Raw genomic sequence first — 8,967 nt, forward strand, 5'->3', positions numbered from 1 at the left:
TAGGAATAATGTGTGACAAACATATCAACTAGCTCATTAAAGGAATTATAATAGGTGGTGACTTAAGAAAACCATTCAATAGCTTGGCCTGCCAAACTTTGTGGAAACAATCTCATAATGTAAGCCTCATAATAAGCTACTTCAATGCATGCAACACATAATTCTCTAACATGGTCTTGTGGATCTGTATTCCCTTTGTATTAATCAAATTTGGGAACCTCAAAATGAGGAGGAAATAGAATCATGACCAAGATTTTGTCAAAAGGATATGGAATATGTCTTTTAAAGTATACCTCTTGGTTGAAGATTCGGTTTAAATCTCTTAGATTTTTTGTTGAAGCATTTGGATCTATTGAACCAGAGGGTCTTAAATAATGTATGTTCATATAAGATGTTTCCTTGAGTTTTGAATCATTGAGGATTTGGACTATAGGTGTTCACATCATGAAGATTGTAACCTTGTTGATGAGGCCCTTGGAATCTTGAACATTATTGTTTGAAAGGACCTTGTTGAACATATTATGTCAATATTTTTTGGACATAACCTTGAGAAGAAACATGTTGGGGATAACCTTGTTGTGTAACACCTTATCAGGTCATCCCTGATTGATAAGATCCTTGATATGTTGAGATTTTTTGTTGGGGAGGACCTTGCACAGTTACATTTTGTGGACTAGGACCTTGTTGGGTTACACCTTGTTGAGGAGATGCTTATTGGGTATAACCTTGTTAAGGAGGTATAACCTTGTTAAGGAGGTCCTTGTAAGGTTACCATTGGTGAACTAGGACCTTGATGGGTTACACCTTGTTGAGGAGACATTTGTTAGGTATAACCTTGTTGATGAGGTCTTTGTAAGGGAAAATCTTGTTGAGTAGTATCTTGTTGGATTAACCCTTGAGATGTTGCACCTTGTAAAAGAGCTTGAGAAGATGGAATTTGATGAATGGGTCCTTATGAAGGTATAGTATTTTTTTGTAAAGGATCACTTGATGTTAAAGGATGTTGTGAGGTTAAACCTTGTTGAAAAATATCGTGTTGGGTTAACCTTTGTTGAACAGGTCATTGATAAATAGAAGTATTCCTAAGTTAATTGAGATCAAAATCAATAGGAAGTTTGACACCTTGTGTTGCAAATACCATGAAATATCATTATTTATGTAGGTCTAATATCTTTTCCATTGTCTTTTGAAACCTAGGATCTTTCACAGCTTCCTTAATCTCTTCTTTGGTTGGTCATGCATTGAGTATCTAGAGGACCTAACAGTTTCTTTGGGCCAAGGATCCTCACATGCATTTGTTTCTTCCATGTTCTCTTCTTGTTGTTGGGCTTTCAGCTTTTAATCTCTAGTCTGAACTACCATTAAATGTCAAAGTGTAGATATTGGTTGAAGGTTTTGCTAAAGTATTAAAAATTTGGATAAGACAATGAAACTCTAAGTCTATAGGAGATAGATACTCACTATGGTGTTGACAAAGAGGATTCAAAATGTAAACCTAAGTAAGTTTATAGATAAAGGATGATAATTCCTAATAATGAAACTTACTAAGATGAAATTTACTCAACACTAAAGATTGATGGTGGATATTTTTAGGATTTCATATGGTAGACTAGAAGAACGTAAAATGGAAATGATGTTTAAACTAGTATTCTAGCTATCTAAAAGTTTCAATTGTTGACATAATTGGAATGACAAACCAAATGGGTATCCAAAAGTGTTTTTTCATTTTTCTTGAAAAGGTCTCTAATACTCTCTATTATAGATGTGCAGTAATGAATGCACAAACTGATGGAACAAATGCATAGATAAAAGTGACAGATGCGAGATGATGAGTATTATAGATGTGCAAAAATAGTGAATAGATGCACAAAAATAATACACAAAAGCACCCAATCACAGACAAAAGTGTAGATATATAGACTAGAAGCACAATAATAAATGATAAATGCACATGTATAGAATTTGAAGCACGATAATAAGTAACAAGGTGTCTGGCAATAGTGTTTTTCAATTTTTCCTAAACAGGTCTCTAATACTCTTTGTCATAGATGCACAACAATGAATGCACAAACATATTGAAAAATGCACAGATAAAAGTGGTAGATGAATGATAATGAGTATTATAGATGCACAAATATAGTGAAAAAATGGGTAGAAATAATACATAGAAGCACAAAATCATAGACAAAAATGCAAATATATAGACTGGAAGCACAACAATAAATGATAAATGCATAGGTATAGAACAAAAGCACATGAATAAGTAAAATATGCACAATTATGATGGAATTTGGATATTTTTGTTTTGATTTTTGACGTTTTTCTAATTTTATTATTGTTTTCTCTTATTATTGGCAAGAAAATATGCACACACATAAACAATATGAATGTTTCCCTAAAAGTGTTTCTAAAATGCAGATGCACAGACATACCACAATCCTAAAGTTGGCTAGGATAGTATCTATTAAATTCCCACTTGGACTAGGTCTAGCTGTGCTAACTTAGTGCAGATAGAATGGTAGCTTGGAGGCACACACTCCCCCTTATAGTGCACTCACTTATCGGGCACACCAAGCTACAAATTTCAAGGGTGATGAAATCCCAAGGAACCACTATCCCACAACAAAGCTATGAGAGGTGTGAGATGTCTTTAGGGACCCTTATCCCCAAAAAATAGAAGGTTTTTGGCAACCTATAAAAAAATATTTAGTAAGTGCATTCATTTAGAAGGTTATGCTTTCAGCCACTTTCATCATCCCAACATAACAATATTACAACCAATCCATGAAACTTTTGTACCAATATATTTTTATTTATAATGGATCAGAAGAGCTTGGCATTAGCCCATTACCGCTTGGGTCATTCCCTCTCACCAACTTTGATAAAGCAAATCTTGGGAGTACAAAGTTCTCTTACACCTTGGATCTATGAATGGTAGGGGGAGAGGATAATTTTTGTACTAAAATTGGGAAACATAGAATGTGGCTATTCCATAAGACATAATTGACACAATGTTCTACTATAAAGAAGACACATGATATTGAAAAGCATGTCATATTTTAATCCCAAATCAAGGTTATGATTTTCATTCAACAACCCCTTTTAGAAACCTGCAAACAAGGGACAATCAAATAAGTTTTTGAGGGACCTTCTACACAATATTCTACAAAACAAGCCTAGAAAACTAACATAATGAGCAACTTGTTAAGATGTCAAAAATTTAAAATGCAACAAAAATAATAATAATCAAAATCTAGCTACTAAAATTAATGTACAACTTTGTAATACATATGTGCAGTAGCAGTAAACAAAAGTGCAGTAGTAGTAAACAAAACTGCAGGTATGGGATAGGCACAACATTAAGAAATAAAAGTGTCAAAAATGAAACAAAAGCACATAAGTAATGAATGCGTCTGTTGGGTGAATGGATGTGAGCTTCTGGTGAACAAATTCTTGCCAGAAATGAATTGAAGTGTAGGAAGCCGTAACTTATGCACAAAAAAATATGGAAGTGTAGATCTACAAAATGGATGCATTGAGATGACATGTAAGTCACTTGCACATGTGAGAACTACAAACAAAGATCAAATTTTGTGGGCTACGCCCCATTATGGGCACCAAAAATGTATGTAAAAATTAGTGACAATGTCTAAAAAAATAATCTAAGCTAACTAATGCATACACATTAAAGGAATACAATTTTAAAATGGAATCTTTACCTTTCCTCACTACCTATAATGTGCCTCCATTGTCCTCCTAAGCTTGAGTTTTCTAATTTGTGAGCCCTCAAATCGTGATTAACTCCCTTCTTCAAGATGCTTCGAGGTTTTGGAGATTGTAAACTTCAATGAAAGATTCTATCAAATGATCCTAGAATGCTAAATGCAAATGATGAATATGGATGAATAAGAGAGCTAATATTCTAATAGAGATTGGATGAAAAAATATGGAGTTGATGGATAACTACTTGATTTCTAAATGTTCAAATTGTAAGTGTTCTAATCTATAGGTGCAAGTCTAAGTCTAGGTCTAAGTGTTTTGTGATGGAATTGGGGTTCCTTTTATAGACTCTGAGAGGACCCTAGCCTAGGTGGCAACATCCTAAAGTGGAGAGATAATTTAGGACACATGGATGGGTGGATTGATTAAATTGAAGAATTTGTGAGGAATAAGGATTTAGTTGAGATGTGAGAAAAACTAGGAAGAGGAAAGATACATGACAGTCATCTCATCAAGACTTCTTGAGAGGATTCTTCATTTAAGGAGGACTCTATTAACAAGTGTCTAATGAGTCATTCTTAACTGCATTAGATGGATTGATTGACTCCAAGTTAGTAGAAGTGGAAGAGAACTCTATCACCTAGAGACGTGTCCCAAAGACTTAGTCACACAAGGCCACATACCCTCTCGTGGCCCTATAAAACTTGACACATGGTGGATAAATAGGATTACTTAACAATTAATTAAAATTAATTATTGGTACAAATATGATGTGGCATGTGACATGGACTGGCTAGGTGGACTTATAGACTTAGTCATTTAAGTGAGTGGATAATCAAGCAATTTAAATAGATCACTTAATAGGATTATTTAGAAGACTTAGGAAAGTGTAACTAACTTAGGTGAATTGGCTTAACATATTAAATAATTTATTAATATTTTTTAGTGTAAATAATTAATTATTATTACACTTTACTTAAGTTTACTTAGGAATATGCATAGTCATATGAGTTGTCTTATTGACAACATAGGAGTTAGCAACTTATTAGAGCACATGGTGTCTACAACATCTCTTTATGAGATACACCTATGTAAACTTATAAATCTCATCATCGCATAAACTCCTGTGCTCAATGGAGGATAATACACCTTTGGTGGAAATGTGCTGAGTTCTAATCCTTATCTCTTGTGTGACTTCTAGACATATCGGTTGCCCTTATATACAGGCACCCTCTATGATTTATTAATTGATTATCCAATATTCTCATTATTGTTATTATGATCATCCATTATTGTTGCATATTGTGCTAGTGCTTGAGCTTCTTGATCTTGGCATCATTTTACCCCAAGGCAAATTCTTACATGGTATCAGAGCCATAGGAGATCTCTTTACATAGCCATTGGAGACCATTTTCACTTCACCTTTGATAGGGCCACGATCCAGATCTAGAGTATCTACAGATATTGGGAGTGTCTTGAGCAAGATTTGACCTCACCATTGCGTTCGAAGGACTGATTTCATGAATTTTGACTATAAATTTGCCTACCCTAGGCCATAGTCTTTTTTTTTTGCAAACTAGAACTTGAAGGCCCGATTTATGAAATTGGTATGATCTTTTTAGATCTGTGCAATTAATTTTTTAGATCTATACTTTTTCATTTGCATCTCCTTTCAAATCTACAATTTTTTTTAGATTTGCACTTTTTTTTGGAAAATTCACCAAAAAGAATTGGCCATTTGACTGGTAGGAGAGCATTTGTTTTTGCAAGCAAACTAGGCAGTCAAACCCTGGCTACCTACGGTTTGTAACAGTTTGCAGAGGTTACCATCGCATCTTCCAAGCACACGTAATAAACTGTTGATTGCTCACAGAAACCACAAAGCGTCAATGTTAATAGGGTACCACAACCGCTAATAGAAAAAGGCAACTAGAAACTGGCGACTTCTAAGTTTTTTTCACTTCTATGGGCTCCCACTTTTTATAGGCTTTTGCGAATACAAACACAATGAATGTGGGATTAAAATCCCATGCCCACCACTCCTTTCATATCGTTGGCCACCCCTTCTTCATCGGCGCTCTCCACCGCCACCAGCCATTGGCATCGCATTCACTACCTCTACTATGTGTCTACCAATTAGCACCCAACCAACTAACTTTGGCCACCATGCGTCCTCCATGCAGTAAAGGCAACTTTGTAACACAACACCACCACCATGTCATTCTGCAATGCTATGTGTTCGGCCACATTAGGCCACATCAGCAGGTGATTTAGTGCCTAGTTAGACACCATGTGTCACGCACATGTCATCTCACATAGAGCACCAGTCAGCTGTCATACGGGTCTATACGCCACATCAATGACCATACAGTATGGACTGCCACATCACCTACCCCGGTGGAATTATTGTTGATGTCATCATCTAAGCGAGCCTAAATTTGACGACTGTTTGACCATCACAAAAGGGCCAAATTACACTGTTGAGACAGTTGTTTGGACATCAATGTTAACATAGTGTTCTATTAATTTCATCAGGGTAGATCCCTCATCATATCCAGTTTTGATTTGATAGTCCAACTTTGGCAGGCCATATCTCAGTCATATGGACTCCAAATCAGGTGCATTTTTTTATATTTGTGCTAGAATTTCTTGAACTTTTTAGTGGTGCTACTATTTTCTAGTTTTAGTGTATAGATTTGTCAAAAAAAAAAGTTTTTGGTGACTGTACCTGTCCAATCCTGCATTTTGCAACTTCAAATGCTCCATACGAGCTCATCTAGACACATATTTAGGTTTTTTTTTTTGAAATTGCATAATTTTTTGTCTACTTTCTAGATCTACAATTAGATTATAGGCTTGTGTGGAATGAAATACCACTTTCAGAAATAGGTCCTTTTTTTGCATTGTATTATTTTGATCAAACTTCAAAATTGTTGTATATCTGAGCAACATTGCTAAGTACCAAATTTGAAATCCAAGAGGGGGTTGTAAATAGCAAAATCAAAAGTCCACTTATGCCCTAAATTGGTAAATGGCTATTGTAATCGCACTAGGTATAAAGTGCTTAAAGAATTCATTTGGTGGGGGTGGGGGTGTTCTTTGATTGAGTGAAAAGGTGGGGTGTCTCTTGGTGTTGTGTTCCTTTCTTCTTGCTATTATCTTTCTTTCCTTGCATTATGGGAAACATTAAGGTTCCAAAATTAACACCACATGGTTAGTTAAAAAATGGCGTAAATTAATGAATGAAGAAGTTTCTCAATATGTAGATGGATCTGTTCCTAAATCCACTAGTGATAAAGTAACTCAAAGTGATATATGTGCTTGGGAATTGGTAGCTAGAAAAGCCTTAGTAATCCTTAGGTTAGGGGTTGATGACAAGGTCCTTTATCAATTCATAAAATATGATACATCCAAGGAAACTTGGGATGCCCTTAAAAAGCTATATGGGAAAGTGACTAAGGAGGATGTCTACAAGATTGAAGATGAACTTATCTCCCTAGATCCTAAGAACTTTGATTCCATCTAGGATTGTATCACTAAGGTAATGAGTTGAGAACAAAACTTGATGATTGTGGTAAGTCCATTAAGGATGAAAGGTTGATTTATCTAATTTATAATAAGCTGCCACTAGACTACTCCACATCTATCTCTACTTTCAACACCTTAAAGGCAACCTTAGGGGCTTCCTATCATAAACTCACTTTTGATGAATATGCCCAGTTGTTAGAAAATGAACAAGCTAAGTTGATAACAATGGGGATTCTCAAGTCTTTAAAGCCTAAGCCATTGGTGACTAACAATGAGAGCTCCAAAAATCCAACTGGTGAAAGTTCAAACAAAGGCGAGGGTAAAAAAGAAGAAGAGGAAAGATAATAAACAAGGGGATATAAAAAAAGTCAACACCTAAATCAAATTAACAACAAGGCAAGACTTCTCCTAATACCAACAAAAAGGGGGACAATAATCAAGAAAAGAAGAAGTGTGCCTATTGTAAAACAATTGGTCATGATGAACATGAGTGTTATCACAAGCAGATTGATGAATTAAAAAAATCATGAAGAAGCACAATGTTCCATTTCCTAATGCTTATAAGGAAAGGGGTCTTCGTTTTCATATTCTAAGAGAAAAGGACAAGTTTTACTCACACACATTGTCAGTCAAGGGGAATGGATTATTGACTTAGGAGCCAAACATCACATGGGGGCTTCAAAGAGAGATTTTTCTTCAATGACACCTTCAAAGGTACCTCACATCTTTGTAGGGGATGATACTAAAGTAGAAGTTGAAAGAAAAGGTGAAGTTGAGATGGAAAGTAGAGAATTCAAGGATGTTTACTATGTTCCTAATCTTACCTCCAACCTTCTTTTAGTCTACCAAATCACTCACTATGGAGGTGGAAACAAGGTTGAATTTCTTCCAAATTTAGTTGTTGTGAAAAGCATCAAAGATGATTCTATGTTTGTAATAGGTGAAGTTAAACATGATTCAAGGCTTTACATTTTCTCTTCCTTTGTGCCTAAATCTAATGCACAAGCCTTGTTAATTCATTTGAATACAGAAAGCAAACTGTGGCATGAGAGGTTTGGACATCTCAACTACAAGTATCTTCAATAGCTTAGCAACAAGAACATGGTTCATGGTCTACCTTAAGTCTAGTTCTTAGATGGTGTTTTTTCAGGTTGCACACTTGGGAAGCATCCAGAAAAATGTTTGACAAGGGGAAGTCTTGGAGAGCACAAACTGTTCTTGACCTAGTTCATAGTGATGTGGCAGGGCCATTTCCAGTGCCATCATTTGGAAAGTCTTGCTATGCACACACCTTCATTGATAACTATTCTCGCTATACTTAGGTATTCTTCATGGCTCATAAGAGTGAAGTGTTTGAAAAATTTCTCACCTTCAAGGCTCAAGTAGAAAAGCAGTTAGAGAAAGCCATCAAGGTTCTTCAAACAGATAATGGAAGGGAGTATGTGAACTCAAGACTTATAGATTTTTGTACTCAAGAGGGAATTGACCTTTAGTATTTAGTACCATACACTCCACAACAAAATGGTGTTGCTAAAAGGAAGAACAGAACCTTCAAGGAGATGACCACTTGCATGCTACTACATAAGTCTCTTGATCAAGTTTTTTGGGCTGAAGCAATGAATTGTGTATACTACATCCAAAATAGGAGTCCTCATAAAGCTTCAAATGGATTAACTCCTTTTGAATCTTGGAATGGAAGGAAACCTATTGTAAAGAATT

The sequence above is a fragment of the Cupressus sempervirens genome, chromosome 6 (assembly GCF_028749045.1).
Source record: "Cupressus sempervirens isolate cs-2001-9-10 chromosome 6, ASM2874904v1, whole genome shotgun sequence".
Classification (NCBI taxonomy): Eukaryota; Viridiplantae; Streptophyta; class Pinopsida; order Cupressales; family Cupressaceae; genus Cupressus; species Cupressus sempervirens.